At 38.0% G+C, this 27,887-nt stretch overlaps 1 non-coding gene across 1 annotated transcript; it reads left to right on the top strand.

Moving 5' to 3' along the window:
• The first annotated feature begins 9,374 nt into the window (after positions 1-9,374).
• On the top strand, positions 9,375-9,445 carry TRNAG-CCC (transfer RNA glycine (anticodon CCC)). The gene has a single exon. It is a non-coding gene; the product is annotated as a tRNA-Gly (tRNA).
• Positions 9,446-27,887: the final 18,442 nt, after the last annotated feature.

Here is a 27,887-nt window from a genome sequence, read left to right as displayed (position 1 = left end):
ATGTAATGTTAAGAGTCTCTATGACATAAACCATGAAAGATGGATAAACAGGTATTAAAAAGAGATACTCCTTTTCCATGCTTTTACAAGTGTGAAATAGTTAACAGYGACCCTGACAGCAATACACTGTCATCTGAGCTGGCATAYGGAGAAARCRGCTGGAAAGCCTCACTTCAYGGGCTCTTTTATAAGAGACTCTCACATGCTCTCTTCTACCAGGCTCTTTACAGCCTCAGACAGGAATTACTGCAGCAGCAGCATTCAGTATCACTTCCAAGATTTTTCAGCCCAGATGGATGCTTCAGAGCTACCTACGCAGAAAATGCTGCTCAACCAGGGTTCCCTGAACTGTGAGGCACAAGTACTTTGAATAGTTCAAATACCACTTTTTAAAGTAACTGGGAGAAAAAGAGATGTTTCCATATAAATAAATAACACCAGGTCATTTTAAAATATCAGTAAACCAGAAAAACAATGGAAATTTATTATAATGGAATGGCGTAGAATAATATTGATTATTTAAAAGTTACATACTTTACTATTACTCCCATCTCTCCTTCTCCTTCCGAGATACAGGTTGAGCAACAAATCTGCATTTTCCTTTCAGTGGTTAGGTGTCCTTCAGCTAAGCACATACAAACAGATATACACAAATAAACAACTGCTTGAAGGAGAATGAGGTAATTTAGAATATCCTTTTTTTTGGCAGAGAATGCAAAAACACAGTCTGCCTGAGAAAGACTTACATTAGAGGAGCTTATCTCCAAGGAACACTGAGGCCATATAAACAGGTTTCAGGGCCTGTAAACTGCTACAGTCACAGGCAAGGGCAAGAAGAGGCTCCTCTGACACACACAGAAGTGATATCTTTTCTTTTTCAGAAGGCACTAGTCATGAAAAGGATATGAAATGGAAAAAAAAAAATGAAGATATAGTTTGGATGCCTTCCCAGGCCTGTGAACTCAGTAAGGTTTACCTGCTGCTAAAATATGATGCTCTCTAGTTTCTTACTTTAGAGAAATGCTGTTCTCTAAAAGGATACTGAAAAGGAGGACTGTCCCCCTTTAGGCTAGAAGAATTGTCAGTCATTTGTTCAGGACAGTGTCTGGCCTCTACTTAGTTTTCAGTGCCACTAAAACAGCAATTTCTCTTGAAAAACAAGAACTTTCCTTTTCTCTCTTTTCTCATCCTTCCTGAAGCCATCTTTTCACAGAATAATAACCTGTCATGATTCAAGATATTCTCTAAGCCAATTTGTACTCTTGCTTTTTCTCAGAAGACGGAAAATGATCAGACACAAAATACCAAAAAAACTACATAAATTCTCCAAAGTGGTCAAATACAGTAATATATACCATATTTCCCTAGCTATCACATTTACCCTTTCTACCAAATATTCACGACTTTTACAAGAACTTCTGTCCAAGTTTCTTAAACACTGATAGTGTTCACTGAAACACTTGGAGGTGGTGTTGAAGAAACTAATATAAAAGTTTGTTACTGAACATCTCCTGACTTGGTTGATGTAGGCAGTTCGAGCCTGTCTCCCAGAAATCACTTTGTGGAAACAAGAGGTGTGCAYACCTAACTATACCTATAACAGCTCTTGTGCTGCAAATACATACATTCAGATACAGAATTTTTGATCACTATATTAAGATTTTTCAAGCTTCATGCTAGACCACATTGTGCTGTGGAGTGGGTACATATCTTATACTCCAGGAAAATATACCTTTTTTGCATAGCTAAAAAAAAAAAAAAAAAAAAAAACAGAGATGCTATATCTGTATGCTTCTTTCTTTTGTCCGGCCAGAAGATAATCCAGAAACACAGGACAATACTTCAGGAGGAGTCATTTATAAACGCATAAGACGTCAGGACTGTAAGACAGTTCCTTGGACAACCGAAATGCAACACAGAGATTAAAAATGAGTATGGACTTCAAAATCATATTTAATGAAGTATGTGGGAGAAACGTAGCAACTCTAAAGTTTCTTCAAAAAGTCTTATTCAGAGTGATCAGTTCCAGTAGCCCACCAGCCCTGGAATGTGAGGACACCAGGATGACACACTAGTATCAAAATTAGCAATAGTTGCCCTTTCAATATAGATTGTTATAGACCTGTGACAAGTCTACTGATGAAACTGATGGTGTGATTTCTTAAGKCAATTAACATCTCATCAGCACTTGTTCAAAGTTACTGGTATAAAATGTGAGAGAACTCCATAATAGCAGCCTTCTAGAGAGTCAAGTTCCCAGGAGCATTAGTCCTCCTACCCTACAGGTGATGCGCAGAGATGAACATGAAAATGTCTGCCTATTAGATACTTCATCTTCCAGTGGATTAGCTGGATTACGGGAGGCATATCCTGAATATTAGTATGGAAAATTTTAGAAAGACGGATAAAGACACTATTGAGATCATGATGGAGGATAGATTTGTTCTGATACTGGTGCAAATCTCTAAGTCCAGTCTGGGCACCAAAATATGTCCACGCTGCTGTCTAGGTCTACTAAAAATGAGAAACAAAATGTTAATTCTAGTAAGGTCACTAGAATAAAGCAGTAATAAATAGCCCACTCCTCATTCATATGCCAGCCCCTACCACCAGTGTAAAGAATGCAGCTCCAAACAATCTGACTAGAATCTACTTTTAATTATCCAGCAATTTCTTTTGCAATGTAGCAGCCTGTATTCTGTTGAACAGCTRATTTTTATTCTGCAATATTTTGTTTGCATTATAAAGATCTTCTAGGTCAGTAAAGGTGGATACAAAATATTAAAATGGTTTAGAATATGAATTTAAAAATAAAAAKGAAGAGTAATAAACATATTTCTCACAGTTTTGTCTTAATAGTGTATAGACACATTTTCTCTCTTGACACTCACAGTCTACAAGCATCTGTGCCTTATTTTCTTCTGCAAGTAGCAAGAGGGGAGGTTGGAATTAATATTTGTTTAGGTCTTTTTTTAAGCTAGCTTTATATAGAGTACTCCTAACAGCAACGCACAAATAAAAGTCTACACAAATCTTATTTTGTATTTCTTTTCTACTATAAATCTGGAAGATTTGTAAGTTTTACCGTCACTTAATGTCAGGAGACCAGAATGCTCTGCATGACACTGTTGTGATTTGTCTGAAACAGAGCAAACCAGCTTTAGCCAAAGGCGGAGTGATGAGAGACTTTAGAGATGGACTTTTCTCTTGCATCAGGCTGATAACTATCAGATTGCATTGTCAAAAAAAAAAAAAATTATTTACTGTGACAGTCTATTAAACAAGTTTATTATTGTCTCTCTGTCACTTTATGTGGCTAATTTTTTGGGATAGCAAGGACAGCTGGCTTCAACTCCAGCCGCTTCTCACATTCTCGGTGTGAAAGTGCTACTCTGGGTTTAGAGAAAACTACTCTAGCTTTTATTCTCACAGTGAAAACAGATTGTCCAGCTGGTCCTAAGTGCAAATSGTGTTCTGCTGCTTGCCTTTGAAAGTGGGAGCATCCTATCATGAAGCGGATTTTATGCGTATAAAATACATTTCCTAGTAGCTACTTTCAACAAGTTCATCAGCAATGTATTCAGGCCTGTCCAACACAATTCATAGTCACTTTTTTTTTGCTTTCACTTTTCTACCAATCTCATTTTTACCCAGATTCTGATGTCTTAGGTCTGACTGATCAGCCCTTGCCTTCATTCAAAGTAGTATGCCATCCCTTGCAATAACACACATAAAGATCACACCTACTAGTTCTTAGTGACACACACTTTTCACTCTTTCAGTAATGCTATTTAAGTGCTTATTTTAGTATCTCCTAGGTGAACCCCAGTAAAATGATATTCTATTTGCAGGAAAATTCTGACCAAGGTCAAAAGAAGTTTTCGCAATTGCTTACTCACTTCTATGCAAGACTAGTGAAGAGTTAAACACAAACTAACTTATTTTGCTTCTTCAATTGCTCCTCCTTGCTGAAAACATGCAAAACCCCTGGAGACCAGAAGAAAGATGCTGAGAGTAACTTAAGCTACAAAAYACAATTATAGCTGCCAGTTTGAATATATCTCGCTTCACCTCTTACATTTCTACTATACCTGCTTTGAAACATACCCTTTGCTAAAAGGACACTGATCAAAGGAAATATGTGACAAAGGAAGATCCAGGTACTGAAAAGACTTTATAAACACTCTAATTACAGTCAAATCCTTTGCCAATGTTTACATCATCCTAGATATTTATCTACATCCATCAGCTTTGAGATAAGTTCTCAGGAAACCAGGCACTACTAGTGCCACTACTTTTACTGAACTATTCACTCCTTGCAGTGCACTGTTTCTGTCTTAGACTGCAAGATCCTTGGCTCATATTTGTTTTTCTTGCACAGTAATAAACACTGTGAAAAACTTTTGATTAAAGACCTCCATCTGAGAGATCCAGCAAAACAAACCTCTGTTTGTTTTGACACAGTAAAATTAAGCTCCTCACCTCTGGTAATATGAAAATTAAGGCGGTTTTAAAAAGAAGTAGAAGTGATAACCTCCTGCTGCAGGTGCTAAAGCACAGAGTAACTATAGAAGCCAGAACTGTGGCTTAGCAGGTTAGTTTTCTTTCAGGCCGGTGTATCTTTCCAAGCAGAAAGAAAATCACGAAAATTTGTAGAAATGGATACAAACATAATGCTTAGCAAATTGATTAATTTGTTCATCAGCCATTTCCTGCATGTTAATTCAAGCTCGCTCTCCCTCAAAAAAAAAAAAAAAAAAAAAAAAAAGGCAAATTGATGTGTGTACCGTATTGGTTTGTTAATTGACCATTAAGTTAAGGTTTGAAGAATTCTGATTAAGAAGGGTGAAAACAGTTTATTATGATCATGAGCAAATTCAAGCCTCAGGCAGTTTTAATGCAGAGACTCTATTACTGTACCTTTATTTATAGTTTATTACAGCCAATGAAAATGAGAACTGGCTAGCAAAAACAATTCATAAAATAACTTTTGTGCGAACACTATCATACTGCTCACTGCTGAGGCTAAGTGCTGGGGCACATTGGAAAAGATCAGGAAATATTACGAAAATGAGCTTTATCAAGCCACTTTGTCTTTTCTAGTGCTAGGAATGAACAGCAGAGTTTCAGAAGCCCAAACTGCTTAAGATGGCCATGACAAACTAACTTTGGAAATAGAAACCTTTGGGGAAGTGTGGCTGCCTCCAGGAGTCTAGTTCAGGTCTGCCAGCAGAATTCCCCATTGTATTGCTGCTTGTGACTATACTAGTGCAGGAACATATCATGAACTTAAAACGACTCAAARTTCAAAATGAACTCACAATGACAGTCTTTTTCACCTGCTTTTTCCAAGCATAAATTAAGACCAAACTGCAAAGGCAGTGGTTGATTAGACTTATTCTTTGAAGTGTGTTACAAAGCTGTTCTCAGCTGCAGCATAAGGTGTACCAATGAATACAGGAATGAAGGAATACACTGATGTATGCCTACATCAATGGGACACTTCTCTGTCAGATTTTTTAGTGCATTTCCAACTCTGTCATCCTGCCAATTGCATTAATCCATTCACAAAATCATTGAAAAATCAGATAGTTTCTTTCCATTCTCCAGGTTGCATCACTCTATATTTTGAATAGTTTTAATCCATACTGTTCAAGGGTGCAGATCAAGATCAGCTACAAAAATGTAGTCGATTAATTTGTAGTTGAATARTCAGGGCAGTGATCACAAGAAACACGCCATTCATCAGAGAAGCAAAATGCATCTTGATATTTGCAGCCCTGATTGTAAGGAATAATTGTCAATCTAGCATTTAATGCAAAAATATTTGTCTCTTCTCATGGATAATCCCAGGCAGATGAAGTCCACAAGTTTGTACTTCCTTCTAAATAGGTATCTTAGTGCACTAGTGATCTTTGTCATGTTACTTATTCGTGTGGTAATGGTAAACACAGACCAAAAGGAAGTAAGCATCAATGACACAGAACCAATGAATAACAAAGCAGTCAGATAGGTTTTAGAGTTTTCAGTTTTTTCAGTTATGTACTTTATTGTCAGACCTCTTGTCCCAGACTTTCCTCCACTCAGTATAGGAAGTCTTTCTCCTTTCTATGCAGGCTGATTATTTTCTTTAAACTTGCAGAACTTGGTGGTTGTGAGACCTCTACCTTTACGGAAGATCCAAGTCCTGTGATGAGTAAATTTAGTTTCATCCTTCTTCCAATTAGCTATTTTGTCCACCTAAAAAAATCCCATTCTTTTAAGAAATCAAGGCCAAATACTTTTCTCATGCTCTGATGAGGACTTCTTTCCAATTAAATTTTCTGGACCAGGAAGACATGATCTTCTTTAGCTTCGCTTCTTGCTCCCACACCCCAGGGAAATCTTTGAAAATGMACAGTGCCTGTGGCTGCCTTTGCTACTGGTATCTGACAACCAGTCCTGCAGGGCTAGATAAAGTGATATTCCAGACCAACAACTACCTTCTAGCCTACTCCACAACCATGTGTGCTCTTGCCTTGAACTTGACATATAGCTGAACCCTGAGAATGAAGATTTAAAACAAATCTGAGTTACTTATCTCCGTGTGTCCTCTGTAATTCCACAAATTCATCTGTAGTAATGTTTTTCTTGAGATTATTCTAGATTTGTGAGTGTAAGTGGATCATGAGAGAGAATTAGCAGAGTAAATCTGCAGATAAAAATCTTTTAAAAGAAACACTGAAAACATTTCTGTTGAATGATCTCATAAAATCAGAACTCTTTGAATTTTTACTGAGAAATTGTCTGAGTTTCATGAGGGAATAAAATGTGAGAATAGGTTTGAATGTGATTCGTATTCAATAGATTAGATCTGTTTTTATATTGTCATCTCCAAGTAACAAACTTGCTGTCAGTGTGAAACTCTTGAGTATGGTCTGAGACCTGCTCTGAAAGTGCTTTGGACACTTTGACAAGGATAAACTCAGAGCATATCAGGATGCAGCTGTGCTGGTGGCCTCTTTGGAGAATAAATCTGACAGCTCATCTCTCCTGTTCMTAGCTATGTATGCTTTTATTTCCACTCTTAGTATTGTAGTGTTGCTATTTTATTCTTTCCTTCCTTCTTTATACATAAGCACCCACTCCCATACCAATACCAGATTGCATAGTTTTAGTTTCTTTCTAAGAATTTACTGACAGCYCCACCAACGAGACAACAGAACAAAGCATTGTCCTCAACTAGTGACTGCAGGTGACAGAGGTATGCTAGTGTGGTCTTTCAACAGGTAGCAGACTAAGCTTAGGGGAAAAAAAGGTATGAGTATAGCACAGTGCTACTTACATCTTAAAACCACAATCTGACTCTACAGGAGTAACTGTAAACAAACTGATTTTGATAATCCTGCTTAACAGCAGAACGGTTTTTATGCCTCCCCTGCTGTCATACTCCAAAACATGTTACAGATCTATTCAGTTAGCTTTCATTCCATTTTACTACTATACTCCAGCAGTTTGGTTAGGTTGCCATACTMCATCAGGGGAAAGAGCCAGTGAAACAGGGAAAATACCTTCTAAAACTGAAAAACAAATATATTTCAGAAAGCCGTGAATGAATCAGATAGAATCAGCGTGGTACCAGAACGTTTCCTGAGCAGTTTTTCTGCGGATGGGTGGCTTGTTGGCTTAATGCAGGTTTCCACCACAGTTTTACCTTTGCTCACAATGTTACCATGGAAACATCTATGCATGGGAAACTGGTATGCCTTGCTGTGGGACTGGAGAATACATAAATTAGTAAACAAGGAAACAAGTAAAATAAATAAATAAATAAATAAATAAATCTAGGAGCACTATAACAAGAAAGGGATTAAGACATGCATCTTTTCAAAAAAGCACATTTTAACCTCAACACAATGTACAGGACAAGAAAGGCACCTTACCTAGTAGAAGCCATGAATTTTAGAAGCTGAGCTTTGGGGATGCTGCTCTAGAGTTTATAAAGCATGAGGAAGAAGTAATCTTCCYGGCAAAAAAGTTAGATTTCTAGCCTCTTCAAAATGTAGATAGTGTTGCAGATAGCCTTGGGTATAATAAATGCCTGACTTCCTCCAACTTGTCCCAAGCAATAGTTTGGCCCTTTTAGCCTTGAGACAGCCGTCAACATCGCTCTCTTTCTACTAACAAGAATTAATCTTAACCAATATCTCATAACGGCATAACTCTCCTGCACCTTTCTGTTTCCTGGGAAACAGTATTTTCTATCTCTTCTTTCTTCTCAACTTTCTGTATTTCATTAAATTTGTATTTGGTTTTCTGGCTTAATCTGATCTATACTTTTCCAAAAAGTGGTAGACACTGCACAAGAGGCAGTGCTAACTGAGTAACCTGCACTAGTACTAGTTACTCACAAGTTTCTCTCTTGTCTGCATACTTGACTGCTAGTTACGACATCAAAGGCAGCCTGTTTACTGGCTGRTAGGACTTCATTTCAATGCCCACAATAGCAGCTTTATTTAATATATCTAGAGAATAGAGCTCAGGATTATACTTTTTCTTTCTTTATATTCTTTCTGTGGAACTTAAACCTGCAAAATTAATTGAATCCCCTTCCCAGCGACCTTCAAGGAGTGTAAGACCTTGCAGTTTAACACTCCCCGTTTAAAACATGTACATTGGTTGTCAAGGATAAAGCACAATGTAACCRTACACTCAGTAGTGTCTTGGGAAGCCGAAGGTTACAAACCGTGCAAATTGCAGTTACTTTTTATAGGACACAACAGACACAGTCTATGCTTAGACAAATAGAAAGCAAATATTTCTATTATAARCTAGACCTTTTTATCACCTTGTTGCCTAACAAGCTATGATTTCATCATCTCCTCAATCCTTTCCTGTGATGAAATCTTATTTTCTACTSTTCTGTTTCTGTCTTTGTGAAATTTTCTGCCCTTGTTCAGAGATGTTTGCAATGTCAAGGTGTGATGGAAGTAACGGAGTTTTCATTARTCGGATATTAATATAGCACAATCCTTCTTTGACTTTATGGACATGAGSGTGAGAAATGGGAACTGTCATGGAAGAAAAGAACAAAGAAATTCGTAACGTAACAAAGCTATCTCACAGGGATACAGACTGTCAGGAAAGTCAATTTCCAGCTAAATTACTGAATAAGAATGGATCTGATTTTGTAATAAAAACTTATCAATGGTGATTAATTTACAGAGATTAAGGTAATGCTTCTTCCTGCCCCTGCTTTGAGAAAATAGTAAAATTCCTCTGCTTAAAACAATATCCTTCAAGGGGCGTAGTTCAGTGGGAGAGCATCTGACTGCACATCAACAGGTCCAAAGTCCCTGGTTCAACTCCAGGTGCCCCCTCCATCATTGCTTACAGCACCAGTGGTGTAGTGGTATCATGCAAGATTCCCATTCTTGCGACCTGGGTTCGATTCCCAGCTGGTGCAAAGAAGAAGCGAGCCTCCAAGCAAGCTGCATTGGCAGCCCTGTGATTGCAAAGACGCAATCTTCCCTGGAGGCAGCTGGAGCAAGACTGCACTTTTGGAAGCAAGACAAGCAGGATTGCAACTCTGGACTTCAGGAGAGCAGCTTTGGCCTCTTCAGGTACCTACTTGGAGGAATCCTATGGATTAAGGCCCTAGAGTGAAGTGAGGTCCAGGAGAACTGGCTAGTATTCAAGCTTCACTTCCTCCAAGCTCAAGAGCGGTACATCCCTAGGAGAAAAAAGTCCTGCAAAGTGGGCAGGAGATCTGCCTGGATGAACAAGGAGCTCCTGGTAAAACTCATACAGAAAGTACACAGAATGTGGAAGAGGGAACAGGCTAGTTGGGAGAATTATAAGAATGCAGTCGGAGTATGTAGCAATGAGGCGAGGAAGGCTAAGGCCCAGCTGGAATTGAGTCTGGCAAGGGATGTCAAGGACAACAGGAAGGGCTTCTTCAAATACATCAGCAGCAGCAGGAGGACTAGGGAAAATGTGGGCCTGCTACTGAATGGGGCAGGGGTCCTGGTGACAAGGGATACAGAGAAGGAAGAGTTACTGAATGCCTTATTTGCTTCAGTCTTCACTGCTAAGTGCAGCCCTCAGGAATCCTGCAGCCTGGACGTGAGGGAGAAAGTCTGGAGAAAGGAATACTTTCCTTTGGTTGAGGAGGATAAGATTAGAGATCTTCTAGGCAGCTTGATATTCACAAATCCATGGGCCCTGATGGATTGGGCACCCACAAGTACTGAGGAAGCTGGCAGATGTTGCCAGGACACACTCCATCATCTTTGAAAGGTCCTGGAGAACTGGAGAGGTGCCTGATGTGATCTGCCTCCCCAGATGATGCCCATCAGTAGTTAATTTTTAAAAGGTATTTTTGATGGGCAAATTTCAAAGTTCCTTCTTCCTTTTTTCTTCCTTCCTTCCTTYMTCTCTTTTTCTGCCTTCTCTCTTTCTTTCTCCTTTTCTTTCTCCTTCTCCTTCTTTCTCTTTCTTTTTTCTTTTCTTTCACCTTCTCTCATTCTCTTAAGTTCTTTCTTCCTTCTTTCTTTCCTTTCTCTCATTTTCTTTCATTATCTCTTTCTATCTCTTCATTCCTTTCCACCTTCTCTCTCGTATTCTTCTTTATCTCATCTTCTTTCTCCGTTTTCCTTTTTTCTAYGGATCTTGTAGGCTTTACCTTATCTTTTATTCCAAGACATTTGCTATGCAAATGTTGTGGTTGTCCTGATTTTTATATTCTTTAAACCAAATAAAAAATATATGTGACTATGCATGTATGTTATAATCTGCTTTGGAAAGGAAGGAAAGACAAACAYAGTGCTGTTAGAGGAGGGTGGGGAATGTGTCCTACTCCTGTGCTGACACTTGAGGAAGGGTCACAATCTCGGTAGGGACCAYTGGGGCCATCTCCAGAGGCACATCCTGCAGAGCACCAGGGTGGCTTCCATGTGTTGCTCCCACTCCCAGCACCTTCTCTGCCCTGGGCCCCACCAGCTGTGGCTGCRGCACACTGCAGTGTTCCCATGTGTCCCTGGGGAGCATGGATCAACACTGGTAAATCTGCCCCAGCGGTCTGCAGAGAAACCAAGCTGAAGCTTAGAGAAGTGCCTGAAAGATCTCACTATCACCCCACTATGTTTTGCACCAGAATCAGCATGAAGGAACCAAGGACCCTGCTTGGATCCTTCCTGAGGGCTCTGCAGGAACGTGAGTATCATGCCTCCACACCACAAAAGCCAACATTTTACCTCAGCAATCCCTATTTAATGAGTTTTTTTCCTCTATATTCTTTCTAATGTGCACTCTCCAGATTCCTTCACAGTCAGATACCTCTTTCATTCTTTCTGGAAAGCAATATATATAGAAGATGGCTATAAATAACACTAGCAATGTCATGGTAACTATGGTAACCAGTAGGCTTCAAACACTGATGAGTATGAGGTTTATAGGAGGCTGCTCTCAAGTTTACATCAGACGATCTGTCCTTTTTAAAACCACACTTACTAGAATTTTGGATTTTTCACATAACAGACACAAAGAAAATCTTTTCTTTTTTTTCACATTACAGCAAAGTGCTGGAGTGTTTTATTATTTCTTTCTAAAAACAGATGAATGTTGAAAAAAATACCTGAAAATGGATACTTTCTTTTTTTTTGTATCCTGGCTGCAATCATTTTTCAAGATTTTTTAGTTTAAGATAAAGGGAGAAGCCTTTCTTGTTCACCATTCATTACAACTGTTGTGTTTCATTTCTTAAGGAATAATTTAATTCATTGCAATTAAATTTGTGCATTCTGTTCTTTTATGCTGAGCAGGAGACTGAAGATTCACTATCTTAAAAATGAATRTAGCAACTGAGATTTAAAGAAGACTTAATTATGATCTATAAATAGTTACATGATAAAATAAAATAAAAATAGAAAGCTACTCAGTTCCCAAGGAGAAGGTGTAACTCGTGATGCAATTTACACATTAAGGAAAGGAGTCCTTTGGGTACATCTGCAGCCCTTTCTCTGCAGCAAAGCATAGACATGCAACTAATGATYTTCATAGTCACTGATTTATGAGGGAGGTTAATACAGTGCTGGTGCTTTTGCTAGCACCTGCCAGCATGGTGTATGCCTTTGCCTCGAAGCTATGTTTGTCGGTGCATCAATATTGGTGCAGCCGCAGCAGGGCACAACTGCCTGCAAACACCTGCCGAGAAGCAGGGTGAATGCGAGGATCGCCAGCGCTGGCAGACCTCCGGATGGCTGGACTGCTGCCGATCACAGCAGTGATGGTAGGACAGATATTCCTTGCTGTACGCCCCCAGGAGCTTCTCTCCACAGCGATTTATTACTCTTGATTGGCCCTTGTGGAAACACTGATCCTGATGGCCACAGCAGTCTCTCAGGTAGACCACTGTTGCACTTCAATATATTTGGAACTGTGACTGGGGAATGGGCTAGCATTCAGCTTCGTTAATCACAATAATGATAATTACAGCAGAGGGCCTGAAACTATTCAATGTAAGGATTGATATTCAAATGTAAATAATTCAATCAGCAAAGTCAAATCATGAGTAGAGAGCATTGATAAATTTCATCTCAGGAATACCTCTGGGAATARTCGGATCCTGAAGATCTATCTGAACATATTTCCTAGGTTACAGAGGAGGAAAATGGTAACCTCTGTGCTCCATGGGGGTGCTAGCGAACTTGTCAATGGATTATAGAAAGAAATAAAATAAAAACAATCCCCCCACCCCTGCCAGACAGTCCTGTTCTTTCCCATAAGCGTCCTGTCATAATCATTGCAGGCAACTCACTGCTGCACAGCCAGTTTGACTTTACAAGGGCATCCAGAGCAGAGAGTTTGTGAGRTCTTCAGTCCTCTTTACTGCATAAGAGAATAAACTATATTTGCTTTCAGAYAACGCCTGGGTACAGGGATCATTGGCCTCCCTCAGCATTACTTTTGCTCATTAAACTTCAGTAAAAGGACATCCACACTCTACTAGCTGAGTTTGTTACAGTAAAGCCTGGAGATTGCTCAGACAAAAATTGCAATATTTGACTGTCCTAAAGACAGTTCAACTTGGTTAGTTTAGCGGCAGGTGCTGTAAATCACATAGCAGGATTTGGGAGTAGCATCTTACAAAAAAAAAGTATTGCACTACTGTTTCATAGTCTCAAAGCTTTTTGACAGCCACCTGGAGATGGATTTTGGAAACAACAGTATGGATGCTCTGTCTATTCTTCAGAATGTCTTTGCAGCAAATGTGAATTACTGAGAAACTCTGATTCTCTTCAATCCACATGTTAGTGGAAGTGTTTGAAGGGTGACGCTAACTTCAGTGAATTTCAGAAATTCCCTCCACAGTGATGTGATTTGTTTTTTGGAATCAGTCTAAAGGATCTGTACTATTTTTCTGTTTAACATGACTACCCTCCTCTTTATGTCAGCTGAAAGTTTTTTGTGGTTTTAAATAAATGTGAGCCTATTAGAAAGAGCTGATTGCATTTAAATAGACTTCTTTTGGTGATAAAAACGTACAGTATTGGGAGGGAGTCAAACTATTTCATATCTCCAAACTCAGACTTGCCAGAGGGCTGAGTTTTTGTGAGTATACTGCAGAAATTGCTATTCATTCTAGAAGTATACCAGGTATGCTTGCTGCCTCTAATAAAGCTATTGTCTTTGCAATTTTTGCTGCCTTCAGCAGGAAGCAGGTTCATGCCCACCTCAAGCACCTGTGCTCCATCTGTCAGTAACGAATACTCTTGAACTGACACAAATGCCACCAGTAACATTTGCAGCACAAAGCAACATGCCGACTTTGTCAGTGTGGTGACCCATAACAACAGTAATAGATTTTCAGTGCAAATGCATTGGGGTGTTAAAATGGCTGTGGTCCCCTTTATAAGCAAGGGCACAGAAAGGTGGCAAGGACACAGCAGATCAATAAGAGTTTTAAGGCTATTCTCTGTAGACGGTGAGCCTTGATCTTGGAAGCAGTCACAGCTAACATTACATACATCCATTTTCCCATTGACTCCTGTGGGATTTCTGATGTAAGTAAAGTTCTTCGTCTGCAGTATCAGCCCCTGTATTTCTTCATCAGGAATTTAGGGTTCCTTGGGGCATTTAAACTTAAACATAAAGAAAGTATCCTTAATTACCTTCTTTCCCTGACAGTTGTCAAATGTATTGATTTTCCGCCTTGCCAGGCCTTTTCAGATTTTTTTTTCATTCTGATATATGTAATATATCTCTAATTAGAAGAAATTTCATGTTTATGATAAAATATTGTTGTGCCCTGGAATTCTACTATAAAGATTTGTGTTAGAATAACCTCTCTGCTAAATAGCAGTTATCCTGTCACTCACTTCAAAAGAGGAACAGAGAGTTGTTTTATGCCATGAACAACCTCAGGACAAAAGAGCAGCAATCATTTCCAAAACACTTCAGCCACTCACTTTCCAGGTCTTTTCTTTTCCCTTAAATCCAGTTTCTTATTTGTTTTAATCTAACCATGTTCTAAAGACAGTAGAAGACAGTGATTTGCATTAGCTGAGGTTAAAAACATTGTGAATAGCAAGGGAAAGATAAGACAACAATTGTGGAACATCTTTTCTTCCACTCTCACAATTTCTATGGTTCCAGTCAGGCATTATAATTATTCATGACATCTTTTTATATTTCCCACAGACTCGGGCTAAATACTTGGGTTCATCTACAGTTCCCCAGTTCCTGCTTCATTGTGCAACTGGCCATAAAGTGTTTATAAAACAGATTTGCAGTCTGCCCATCAGAAATAGCCTCTACATGAATCTACTTTACATTTGCAATAGCTTTACAAAGCAAATGATCAGAGGCAAGTATTTTCTGAAGGTTCTCTCTTAAAGCAAATTTTCTATCTTACATTTCCGTGGTAACAGCTGGCAGAAGTAGATGCACTTGCCATGATTAGGGACCCAGAGCTTGCTCCACAGTTTGTTTACATGATGTTTTTTTCACTAATTTCAGAGGGACTGTATTCTACTGGAAATAAAAATCACATAGGAAGAGCCACATTTGGTCCTCCAACCACAGAAAGAAGCAAAGAGCTCCCTTTGATGTTAATGAACTGCTCATACAGATCAGTGCAGYGTACAGTTATTATTAAGGGGCAGGAGGGTGGCATTCCATTTTCTTTTCAAAGGCCTTATTTGATAGATTTGGGACATATTCTATTAAATTTCTTCCACCCAGCACCTGCCCCTCATCCTCCTAACTCTTCTTATTATTCTGCTAGAACTCATCTTCAATCTGTACTAAATTTCTGGCAAGGAGCTGAACTTTATCATGTGATTCACAGCACCTAGTACAACAGTAGATAGACTAGTCTGGACCAATGTAAATGTTGAGCTATCTATATCTGATTTCATCGACTCCAGTCAGAAAAAAATGCTCTGCATTTTGGAGTGTCTTTAGTCAGCTATGGATGGGGGATAGAAACACAGCTATGACTTCAGTGGCATTCTTTGCTTCTGAATTGCACCAAGCTTTTATTTGCATCTTTCAAAATCCAGTCATATTTGACAAACTGCCCCTACATGTCAAAAAGAACATCTAACTCCAGTTTTGAAAGATGAAAGGTTGCTTCTGTTTTCTCTGCCATAAGTGGTTTCATCATTTCTATGATTAAATGAATTGAGGGAGGACGAGACACAAAGAAAAGACTGTAATATATTGTGCAGTCACAGCAATTGTGACAGAAGAAATATTTTAATGTATGCTTTTTGGACCTCCCAGCTCCCTTCAGACTGTATGTACTGTGTGTACGGTAGGTTCTTGTTTTCCTAGATATTGCCTCTAGTAACCAGTTTCGTGCTGTACTAGTCCCTTCCTGAACCCTACTGTTTTAAATATCTTGCTCTATTCCTTCATTACTTTCTGTTTCAATCTTCTTTTGGGGGATTAGGATATACTGAAGTGCTTCTTATTGATGATAACAACCATGTTCATAATCAAATGACTTGATCTAAGAAGACAGATGGAAGGGAAAGTGAGAATAGAAATAAAAAAGGGCACACAGATGAATAGTTTGGAAGGGGGGAGAAAGCAGATGGTGGATGAAATTCATTAGTTTAGTGTAAATGTATTGATCTTCTCCCTGACTCCAAAGATGTGGTTTACTTTCCCGACATATACATGCAATCTTACTACCACTGGTTGACAGTTTTTCCCCAAATTCATCCACCCCTTGCAGTTTTTGGGGGGTGCTAAGAAAGACTCTTTGTTCCATCTGTAACAAAGAAGTCTTTGTCTAACAACCTCTCCAGTTATGTAGCTAAACAGTAATGAATTTGGTAGAAATCTAGATATTGGAAGGCAAACTTGCTGGTTTTAGCCATACTGAAACTGTTAATTGGAAAATATGAGCATATGTCTTTTTTTTGCCCCAGGAGACTGGAGTACTATGTGGATACAAAGGATTCTTTTTGAAAAAATGAAATTCAAAGAGACTAAACTGTATTTTTGGGGTAGCTCAAACAACAGCCAAATAAAATACATGGTAACTTGACCAATAATTGAACTACTTCTATCCCACATCAAGGATTTTTTGAAATGGGCAAGAGTTATTTAAGCAGCTGCCTGAATCTGGATAATGTCCAACTAATTTCAGACAAAATTCTGTTCATCATGAGCATGTGAGCAGAAGGAACAGAAGGACCATTTGCAAGACAGGAGAAGGGACTTTAAAGGACTGTTCACCTGAATAAGATAAGCAGAATTTGTCATGGAAAGAATCCAAAATAATGTTTTTAAGTGAATTTTATAAGAGTTTTCTTCATTCATGATATCACAGCAATTTAAAAATCAAGATATGTGAGCAATATTTAGAAAATTGAGCCATTAGGACCCCACTGCAAGCTGAAAACCTGATACTGTGGTTAACTCCAAGGGGTTGCTGCAGAGCTGCCTCCTATTGAGTCCACAGGGACAGCATCTCTATCATCGAACAGCTGTGAATTGCCTTTAATAACACTGATTGCCTTTTCAAATGAATCTCTTTCTGTGGAGTTAATTCCTCCCCCTGGATGTATTAGTCCGACGGTCTCTTGCCCTAACCCGGCTGAAAGCTGTGATGTCAGGGCATCCAGCAGGCACCAGAGAGCAGAGAGTTTCATTTTCCAAATGGATGTTCACAGATTTTACTGTCTGTGTGCAAAGAAGGGGACTCCGTCAACGGCTTTGAGGACACCAGRCAGTACTTGCAGCTCCTTTCAAAATGCTTATCATGAATTCCCCCAAGGCTGGGACCCTCTTTTCTTTACACCGAACAGCTGTCAGGCAAGCAAAGCTGTGCCAGATCATGGGGAAAAAAAATTCTCTTAAACCAAACGCAGAGCACATTGAAATAAACACTAAGATATCAGTTAAATTAATTGAGCTTTGGATCTGGCCCATAGATGAATTCTAAATCTTAGAGTGATTATTCTGTTATTCTGTTGCTTATTTGACTAATTAATTTAAATAATTCTATGTGTTGCAGAACTATTAATATTGGAGAAGCAAATGATTAATTTAAAATCTAATTAAAGAACATCAGGCTGCCATCAAGAAATGCAGCAAGATGAAATAGATATCTGCTGATCACTTAGGTTTCATCATTTTCAGTGGATGGAGACAGACTTGTCAACCTTAGAAAACAGGTACTATTTATACCATTTATAAACTAGGAATAACAGAGACATAAATTTTGACTGACTTAACTACTAAGTGATTTTTTTGCTTCAAGTAATAGATGAAGTTCCCTCTTTCATATAATGAGTAATTGGAACATAAAGCTTCCATCTGGTTTAAAGGATTTTGGAATTTGTGTCCCAAAATCTTCAAAGTATTTAAAAATAAATGTAGTGATGTAGCCAAATGCTTTTAAATTGGTCATAACGGTTACTGAGTGAGTATACTAATTATATTAAGATTGGATTGCTTTTTCAAAGGGTTTGATTAGAAATGCCTAAGGAAATGTCATCTGGAGCTTTCACTAGAAGAAGGACTCAGGAATGCTTTTTACGTGCATGTGCATGTATATGTTTTGTTCTTGGCAACATGCCTCATACGTATACTTTCTGTAATTAGCAATAAATTGTACATGCTACATTGCTTCTCTAGCTCTTACTATCCATTAAACCAGTTATCAGGAGAAACAGGAAGAATGCTTATGCTGCAGTTTGTAGAATTTATGTTTCCAGGACGCAAGCATGGGAAAGTGAGTATTTTAGCATTCACGACAAATGCACATAGAGTAGCTTATGGAGATAACAACAAAAATATGCAGACTTTCTTTGCTTGGAATTGTAACTATTATTTTTTTGTCATAATAGCTGGAGAAGTAGTGTTCAAACCAAAGACTTATTTCTATAAATCTTAATTTGCGTTTTGTTTTGATGACTATAACATGCCCTCAGTTTTAAAAGGGTTGGCATTGAAAGAGCATATGAGCTTGGGACACTTCTGATTTAGAGAATTAGGCTGAATTTGTGGTTATAACTGGAGATCTGTTCTTTTTACCTACTTCTTCAGAGACACAGATACATGATTTGTTGACTCAGAACACTTTTCAAAGCTTACATAAATTGAAATATTAAAACTCATGTGGCAAAAGAGACAAACTGTCATGTTGCTGCAATGTGATGCAGGTGTAGGGCCAATTCCTAAAGTCTTGTGAAGTTTGAGTATCACTGCTCTATATTTTCCCTTCCAGCTATGTACATATAACTATGTGTACTCGACACAGGAATGCCTCTCTGGCTGAATCATGGGAGGAGCAACTTTAACAAGTTATTTCCCTATTTTATTGTGAGGTGGAAAGTTGTCCCACCATATCTGATACAGACCCATACCTACATTATGTGGTTTGACCTGGAATGCTTATAACTCTGCTGAGACCAATGGAAGACTTCAGAGATCAAAGCAGCAACCCCTACTCCTCTTCATTTATCACCTCTTGTCTGAGAATTATCGAGAAGTTTAACAATAGTTATTGCAATTGTTGCAATGAAAAATATTGCAATGTCTCTGGTATTGACATAGCCCTGCCACAAATATGGTGTACACAGGTGCTAACCTGTTTGCTCAGTGTCTCAGGAAAGACATGAATTCTCTAGCTTCAGGCTATACATTGCAGAAAAGGACAAGTAGTGTCGGAGGGGTACTAGTTTTAGAGTTTCACTGTACCAGATCCTGAAGAAATACAAGGAAGTAAAAACTTTATTCAGGAGACTTTCAGATACTCCAAGATGAAAGCATAACAGAAACACAACAAATAACAGGAAACAAGATGTAGGAAGAATGAGGTGGGAGAAATTAAATTGGACAGGTGATGTTTACTGCATTTATTGTATTAAAGAARTTGAAATGTTCTTTCCAAATCAGATCAAAAATTTGGTCTCAACTTTTTTGTTTATTTTCTTTAGTTTGGCGAGTTTTTCCTTTCCTTTTCTTCTTTTTTTTTTTCTTTTTCTTTTTCTTTTTTTCTTTTTTGGTAAACTGGTTATTAAAAATGAAAAGAATTGCCTGAAATTTTGGGGTTGATATTGACCTTTATAAAAGGTAGACAAAAATACACATCTTTTTTGTACAAATTTGGTTACTTTCAAAATTGGTAACCGCTTTTAAACTGAAACATAAAACTTTCTATTAAAAGAAAAGAAAAATGCTTTAGGAATTACTAAACCTTCTTCAGTTTTGGGGAACTGAGAAGTAATCAAAATCACTTTTCCAGAAAAGTTTTGATTTTTGACAGATTGTCCTTTAAAGCACAAAGTTTTTATTTTGAAAATTATTAACCAGCAAAACACAGTAATGATTTTATAGATTGTGATGGGTATAACCTCAGGCTTCTACAACATTTAGAATACATTTTTGCTGTTCTAAATAACTCTCATTTTCATCTCTCAATTCCTTCCCATAATGTAGTATGGGACCATTCATCACTCTGCCATGCTTCAGCACAGTCACTGTAGAAGCATTTTCCTCTCACCAGCCTTTTCCAGTTTCAGATCCTATCCCATATTGCTTAAAGCCATACACGGCATTAATAAATACCATCCTCAGTGCCCGCCAGCATTAGTCTTTGAGGAAGCTTTGTGGGAAAACCAGTAGAATTAACAGCAGACACTCTAGGAAATGCCTATATTAAAATATTTTTTTCCTTTCTCTTAGTGGGCCAAATTTTATTATGGTTATGATCCACTAGGATTAGCAGATCACATCACAGATCTTCCTCATTTCTGTTTTCTTTTATTTTTATGACATTCCCCACCACTTTATGTAAGGTAGCAGAAGCGATTTTCTTTCCATGACCAAAAACCATCATTTTGACCTATTGGACACATATTGCCCTGTTCTGTGCATATGACACCGTATGATCAAGTCTGAATGTTACTTTCAATCCTAGTGTCTCTGTTTTAATGAAAATGTTTCTGAAAAACTGGATAAGGTATTTCAAGGCCATATGAGATAGTATGTAGAGGCTGCAGAAAATCCATTAAGATGAGAGATTTACAGGAATTCATCTCTTTCAGTTATCAAAAAGGACCTTGATGTACAACATGATTGCTGTGGAAGRGTAACTTCGTGAGGAATAAATTCCGTGTACTGACCTTGTCTCTTACACAGAAGAAAAATGCATAGCAAGAATCAATTTCTAGAYGTGAATGTCCAATATAAATGAAAAACAGGGAATTTTTAAGTAGAAATGACAAATTGTTYGGTTACAATCTGATGCAGAACAGAAAAAAAATAATTGAATTCTCAGAAATGTTCATAAGCCAAAACATTTTCAGTCCTACTTACAGTAACTCAGATTAGAACAAACTGGGGCCATGACTTCTGCCGTTAGCCTTTAGGTGCTACTTTTAACACTACAAATGAAGTACAAGTTGTTATCTTCAACTGCAGAAATGCTTTTACTTTTCCAAGAACAAGCACATCTCAACAACAACCAAAAAAGTTAGAATGTAACATTTAATATTGCTACTGTATATAGAGAATAAATTATATGGATTAATAGGAATGGGGAAGACCTAGTCTTACAGAGCATAGTTTTTTTAAAACAAGATGCTTGAAAATCAGTACTTTAGAAATATTGAAGATCAAAAACCTGCGTGACCTGTCTTTACAAAAAGAAATATAACACAAATAAAAAAATTAATAAAAAATAGTGTTGCAGTATAATGTGAAAACATTCAAACATGCTTCCTAAGATTGAAATGAGTACTTACTAAGATTTTCAGTGACAAATAAAGCATAAATATATCCTTTCATCTATTAATAGTACTGGGAACTAGACGTTAGAATAGCCTGGAAAGCTCTGGGTGTCTCCTTTTCACGTTAGGTCTAATGGAAAACATTTATCCTGCTGCTCAGAGCTGATGCCAGTTTCTGTGCCTTTGCATCTTGGCAGGAAACAGTAGCAATACTTCAATCTCTTTCTGATTTTTTCATAGGTCACAGTAGACAGGACAGTTCATTACTGATCAACACCGTACAAAAATAGCAGCCTTGATATTGAGAGTTTGGGATATTTTTAATGCTCCCTAACACCAAAAAGACTCTATTCAGAGTCCTAAGTTATAGTGATGACATCCATCAGAAGCCTGATTCTTGTCATTAAGAGCTTTCTTAGCACTCCAAAAGCCCCGTTATTCACCATCTTAATTTGTTACAGCTTGTGTTCTAGTATTTCTGTATCATCCTTCCACAGATAAGCAAAGACATGATAAAAATAGAAGTGTAACAGGTCACATTTCTGCATGTCAGCCTAATGGGATAATTAAATGTGCTGTTTATGGCTGTTGATCTCTCCCATCCTGAATAAACTGTGCTCTAACAATATGAGATTTGAGTAAAGAGAAATCTCTGATCCAGGGCTGTTACTTCTTTATATAGCTTGCTTTTGCTACCGTATAGAGTGTAAAATCCAAGCCTGATATTCCTTCGGATAAACTAAGAACATCACACAGAATTTTTTATTTGGTCTTTCTGTCTTACAGAAAGGCGTTCAGAAAAAACTATGTAGACAATTCACTGTAATATTTAGGTCAAGGTTTGAAAGAAAATGTTTAAGAGCATTCAGTGCAGAGCAATTTCCATATAATAAATATTACAATTTCTTTTGAGATCTGAACCTTTGATGGCAGTGAAATACATTTGCAGGTCCTGATTTTTTTTTTCTTTTTTAATTTTAACAATAGGGTAACAGTAATTAATACAACCAATTTGCACTTGATGGTCAAGATAAGGCACAAACACCTATTATATTCTTGTATTCAATTTATGCACATCTAAGTGTCCACAAAACACTATGTTTGTGATTATCAACCAATTTTTAGTTTGTCTTCTATAGCATAATCCCTGACATTTTGATAAATTCTAGCTTTTCTTGTCTATTTATCAATTCCTTCTGTGTATACATACTTTACTGAAGAAATAGATTTTATTTTTTGTTGTGGAATAATTTTACTTTTTGCTTTTTTGTTCTAGCAAAACAAAATATGGTGATATTTTATATCTTTTTTTTTTTTTTTTGTAAAGTGGTAAAAATCTCTTGTTGCAAGGACCATTTAATCTGTGAAGTGTAGTTTACTGAGATTTAATTCTCTCTAAAGTCTTTGATATAATAGATATAATTAATATTCCATGGAAAGTGGTTTTAGGATCATTGAATACCATTCTGAAATCTCTTGAGTCTCTCTGTATCAGATGTACTTGATGTGTATTTTCCAGAATTTTTGTTGTGTTCTGAGTTTATCTCAAAAAARGAAAGAAAAGGGGGGGRAAAGTAGCACTCCCAGCACTGTTCAGCACACAGAACATTGTGCCATGATAAACGAAGAGAAAAATTCTGCTTTCGGAGAATTTCGGAGTTATAAAGAGGACAATCACTAGCAAAAACATTACATCTCAGCTCAGCATAGTTTCTCAGTCAATTGTCTCTTTATGCAATTCCATTTGAGAAAAAAAATGAGTTCTGCTTTCCAGTGCAATGCCTGCACTATAAAACCACTCCTTTTGGACTTTTCGGAAAGACGCCTGTCCCTGCTTCACTCAGCCACGGCGTCAGTGCAACCCTTGTGCTGCCAGACACTTTTCTTTCCTCTTTGCCCCTCAGGGGATCCCAGTTCACGGCTCAAGAAGCCCAGATAACCCTTTCACACAGCAGAGACGCAACGGATAGAACATCTCAGTCCCAGTGCACCTGAGATAAAATTCATATTTAATTTATAAACATGGCAACTCTCATCCAGCCAAAATTCAAAGTTTTCCACAGAGAAGATTAGGTGACTTGGTTGAGGCAATGCTCTCCTGAAACTGAACTGGAATTCACATCCTATTGATACAACGCAACAGCAAGAACAACAAGAATTGATTGCCTTAATATTTTACCTGTAACAAGCTGGTGGCAGTCTTTTTGAAATAAATGGGACCTAAAATAGGTAGTATTTTGTCAGCCTCTGGGATTCAACTCTATATTCAACAGCTCAGGCTTCACTCTGCACTTTCCTGGACAGGCAAGTTGCTTCTTGCACCACTATAGTGGTCTCTTTCCAGGGAACTTCAGAAATTACATAGTTTGTCCTAGACTGAGGTAGGCATCCCCTGCCATGGGGGCAAAAACTCCATACATTTCCCTTGCTCTAGGTTTTCCTTCACTTCTGTGCTGACAAGTAGGACACCACAATTAGAAAACAGCAATGCCAGTGTATGTAACAAAAATAAATTGTGAAGTACTCTGGGATTCTTAGGAGAGAAAACAAAAAGAAAGAAGCCAAAAATGTATCTATTTTTTTCTAGAAAATGCATGACTGCCAATATCCAGTCACTAATACACTTGCACATGTCTAACTCATTTTATTTTGTATGAGTCATATCTCCAATACAAACACAAATCTCTTGTGACAAGGCTCCAGATGGGTTGTGGTAGTAGTAAGTGGGACTGCCAGCAGCAAGCTGGTGGAGAAGCTTTCCCAGTCTCTCCACCAGTGCAACATGGCATTCTGCAGTGCCAAACGGAGCAGCAAGTTATTATCTAGGTTTCACAGAGATTAAAGCCAGACGGGACTATGAGATCTGACTTCCGACTTCTAGACTCACCCAGATACACTATTCTGGGACCGAAGTTTCCTGTCAGACCAAAGAACTTCTTTCTTCTAGAGATTAAAATGTGTGTTGTAAGCAGAGGACTTTTTCGCTGATGTCTCTAGCTGGCTAAATACGTCATGCTAGCAAAGCAAAGCTGAATTTATAGCTTAGTCCAACAACCCTAGAGAGGTGGAGAGTCTCTCCTTTGACTTCACTGAGCACTGGATCCCATGCTATGTTACATGTTATTCTCTGCAACTCTGCCCCTTCAAATCACTGAGCAGGACCAGAGAAAATACAAGTCTTTAGTAGACAGGAATTTATATCATTAAAAAGGGAAGAGTCAGCTACAGAAAAAACAGTCCAACAAAATCATTAGTTGATTTATGTGTGAGCTTCGTTCTTTTGGCAAGGTACGAAGTCACATCAACATCAAAAGCTTGCCTCTCCCGGATAAACCAGCATCAGAGCTTATATTGTCAACCATTTAGCGGTCATTACCACTTCCTACAAGAGGTAAAGCCATAATTTATCATACTACAGTTAGTCAGCTCGGGTTATGAATGAGTCTTAGTGAAAAGCCATTCAGTTTAGCACTTTGTTATCCCTCTTTGGCACAAATTTGTGTATTTATTAGTAAAAGCACAGATACTGGTGATGTTTTTATCTTATTATTGAGATATTATGCAAAATTCTTAATCAGTCTCTGCAAAATTCATATATGTTATAGACTTCTACACTTCATCCTTTTCCTGTCTTAAGTTCTCTTGAGGGAAACTATAATTGCACATTTGTTAATTTAAAAGGTAGGTATCATCTCTAGCTTAATTGATAATGCCTTTTACTATYTGGCTTTAAGGTCAAGGTGCATGTRGGAATCCCAGATCAAACTGAGTCTCGTTGTGCTGGTGCTGATTAAACAGACAGCAYTGATATTTTCTTTTCAAATGAGTTGATAATTTGGGTATCAGATAGGAAATGGTAGGTAAATAGAACTGACACAGGATCACAAAATGAACAGCAAATTGAGGTGGATCCTATGTATACAGCTCCATAAACTTGACATTCCGCTGTAGTCGCAGTTTTAAAAAAAGATTATTTTCTCATTGAAAACATACGTAGTGTGAGTTCAGATGTCTTTTACCATAACTGCACCTTAATTGTCAGGCACTTCTGTTAATATTTTGATTTTTTAACAGACAATACTCCATTCCTTGACCTCCCTAGAACAAGGATCAGCACCTCCTATGCCAAACTGACTCTCGACCAGTAAAGTAGTATYTACCTGATTATCTCTGAGCATGTGCTTGAGCTCCAGAGAGGGACGTAAACCGCTCCCATGGATACACTTGTACACTGCTACACAAGGACTGGCTGGTGAAATGTAGATAAAAAAAGACAGTAATTGAACAGACAAGAGATTTTATTTTTCTTATTACTAGTCTAAAGATGAAGATAAATAAACATTTTTGTTTCATTCAAATAATTTATAGCAAACTCTCAAATCTAATTTCAGTATTTCTTTTTCACTATAGTAACAGYGATGCCATGCATGCACATTCACTAAAACAATGCAGCCAAAGGTAGTCAATGGGAAACAAGCAAATAAATACCTGTGTGTGTGTGTATACTGAAAAGCAAAGTGTTTGAGCCTTCTTGCTCATTTACAGAACAAAATAAGAAAAAAATCATGAAGTCTGATGAAAACATGAGTAGGTTTTAGAGAAAATKTATAAAACACAGCCCCAATTACAGCTGTATCAAAAAGTTATTAGTAGGACCTTACAATAATATTAATGGCTTGAGAAGGTTTGCAAATACTAGTCCAGGCAATAGAAGGGTGATTTTTCTTTGATTTCTGGTCTTACTCTTTGAAACATGATCAATAGAAAGTGTCAGCAGGGCTGTATTCCTACAGCAAAGTTTTGGCTGTTATAAATCAGTGCTGCTTCCTCTGATTTATGACTGCTTCTGAAATGGAGAAAGAGGTGGTAGCTRGAAATGAAATTTGTAATATATTGAGCTATTTTGTTAGTTAGGGCTTTTTGTTACATCGACCTCTCCAACTAGCAGGCACTAGGCAGAGAAAACAGTCTAAATCCTGTCTAACTGACAGCCTGGGATCTCGTCCTTGCAATGCTTCTTCAGGTAGCTGCACATTGATTTCCACGCTTATTGCAGAAATTGGCTGTGTTTTTGACTTTTGAGACGCCAGTGCCGTAAATGAAAAAGAAACTCATAAAATTAAGAGTCCGTTACTTTTTCTCTTTTCACTTCAGATCTTCAGGGCTTGGCATTCCCATCCTTTTAATATACCCACCAACACCTACCACAAGTACCTCTACTTACGCATTCTTGTATCCTCAGCCACAAAGATGCAGAACTCTTACTGCAGGACTCTGCTGATTCACTGCCTTGCACTGTCTTTGCATATACAGTGCTTTTTTCCCCCTCTACCAGACACTCACTTCTCTCTCCATTTTCTTATACTTCCAGACTTCATGAATGTTTGCCTACTTTGTGGTTCCTGCAATCACATACTCTTCTCTCCAGCCTTAAGTTCATTCTCTGATATCTTTCCTGCTAAACTACACTAATAACTTACTGCTTTCTTCTTGCTCTTGGAGAATATTGCTTCCTGCACAGCTCCAGAGTAGTGAACGGCATAGTCTCAGAAAGGCAGTTATTTTTSCTCCTTTCCCTTTGGATAAGGATAAAAAGTCCACCACAAAAGTCCTCCAAGTGCTATCCTTTGGTGGTGGTGTTGACACTGATAACATGGAATCAACATGAGTAATGCAACATCAGTTTTAGAGGAGATGAAAAATGTGCAGTGATATTAYCTACTGAGAAAGAGRAAAAAAGATTGCGTGAAGTATATATGTGATGATCTTTAATAGCCTCTATAGGCTGTAATCTATAAGTATGATAGCTGAAGCATGACAACAAGCAGATACAATTGTGTCAGATATGTTTGTTTAAAGCTGGCAACATACAGCTACAATATAACTTTGATATGATTAACTATGATAATTGGCAGTGAATAGCTGTAATAAGCTTAGCAGCATAAAATCATCATAATTAACAGCATAGTGTTAYGGTTGTGATAAGCATTCCCAGATCCTGGAGCTCTCCCAGCCTGCTCAGGCCTGCCAGATCCCRTCAGGGGTCCTTCAAGTCCACACTGGTGGCAGGGTGCTCTGAGGCATCTTGCCAGGTGGCCATGGTGGCCTGCAGAAAGTGTCTGCCACCACAGCAGCTGATCTTCAGGTGCTGAGTCTCCAGAGCACATCCTCTGCTGCTGGTCCCACCTTGCCACCTATGAACTGCCTTTTTATTCCCTCAAATCTCAGTGACTTGCCGCTTCCTACTCCTCTTCTGAGTTCCCACCCCCCTCAGAGATAAATTTAAATTTCTTCTTATAATGTGACATATGAGARGAAGATAAACAGCTTTGAAAGCATGTTTCCTTTCCTTATCCTCACTCTTGGCATCTTCTGTCCTGGAACCCATCCTTCTGATYTGCTCTGCATTCTGCTGTATTACTCTTCACTCTTATTCACTCTTATTTRTTTGTTGAAATAAATATTTTCATATCAAAATAATTTATAAATATATTTATGAGAGAGCTTCTTGTCTAGTATGAAATTATAAAATGATCTGATTTGCTGATTAACAAATTTTAAAAAGTCAATATGAAAASGACTTCATAAATATGAACTGCATAACTTAACACAAATAATATTGGTGCATGCTGCTTGAGGTTCCAGGTCTAGCATTTC

Source organism: Rhea americana, unplaced genomic scaffold (genome assembly GCF_003343005.1).
Source record: "Rhea americana isolate MKP2758 unplaced genomic scaffold, rheAme1 scaffold_158, whole genome shotgun sequence".
NCBI lineage: Eukaryota > Metazoa > Chordata > Aves > Rheiformes > Rheidae > Rhea > Rhea americana.
Note: the sequence above shows the minus strand (reverse complement) of the source record. Positions and strands in the feature narration are given on the sequence as shown.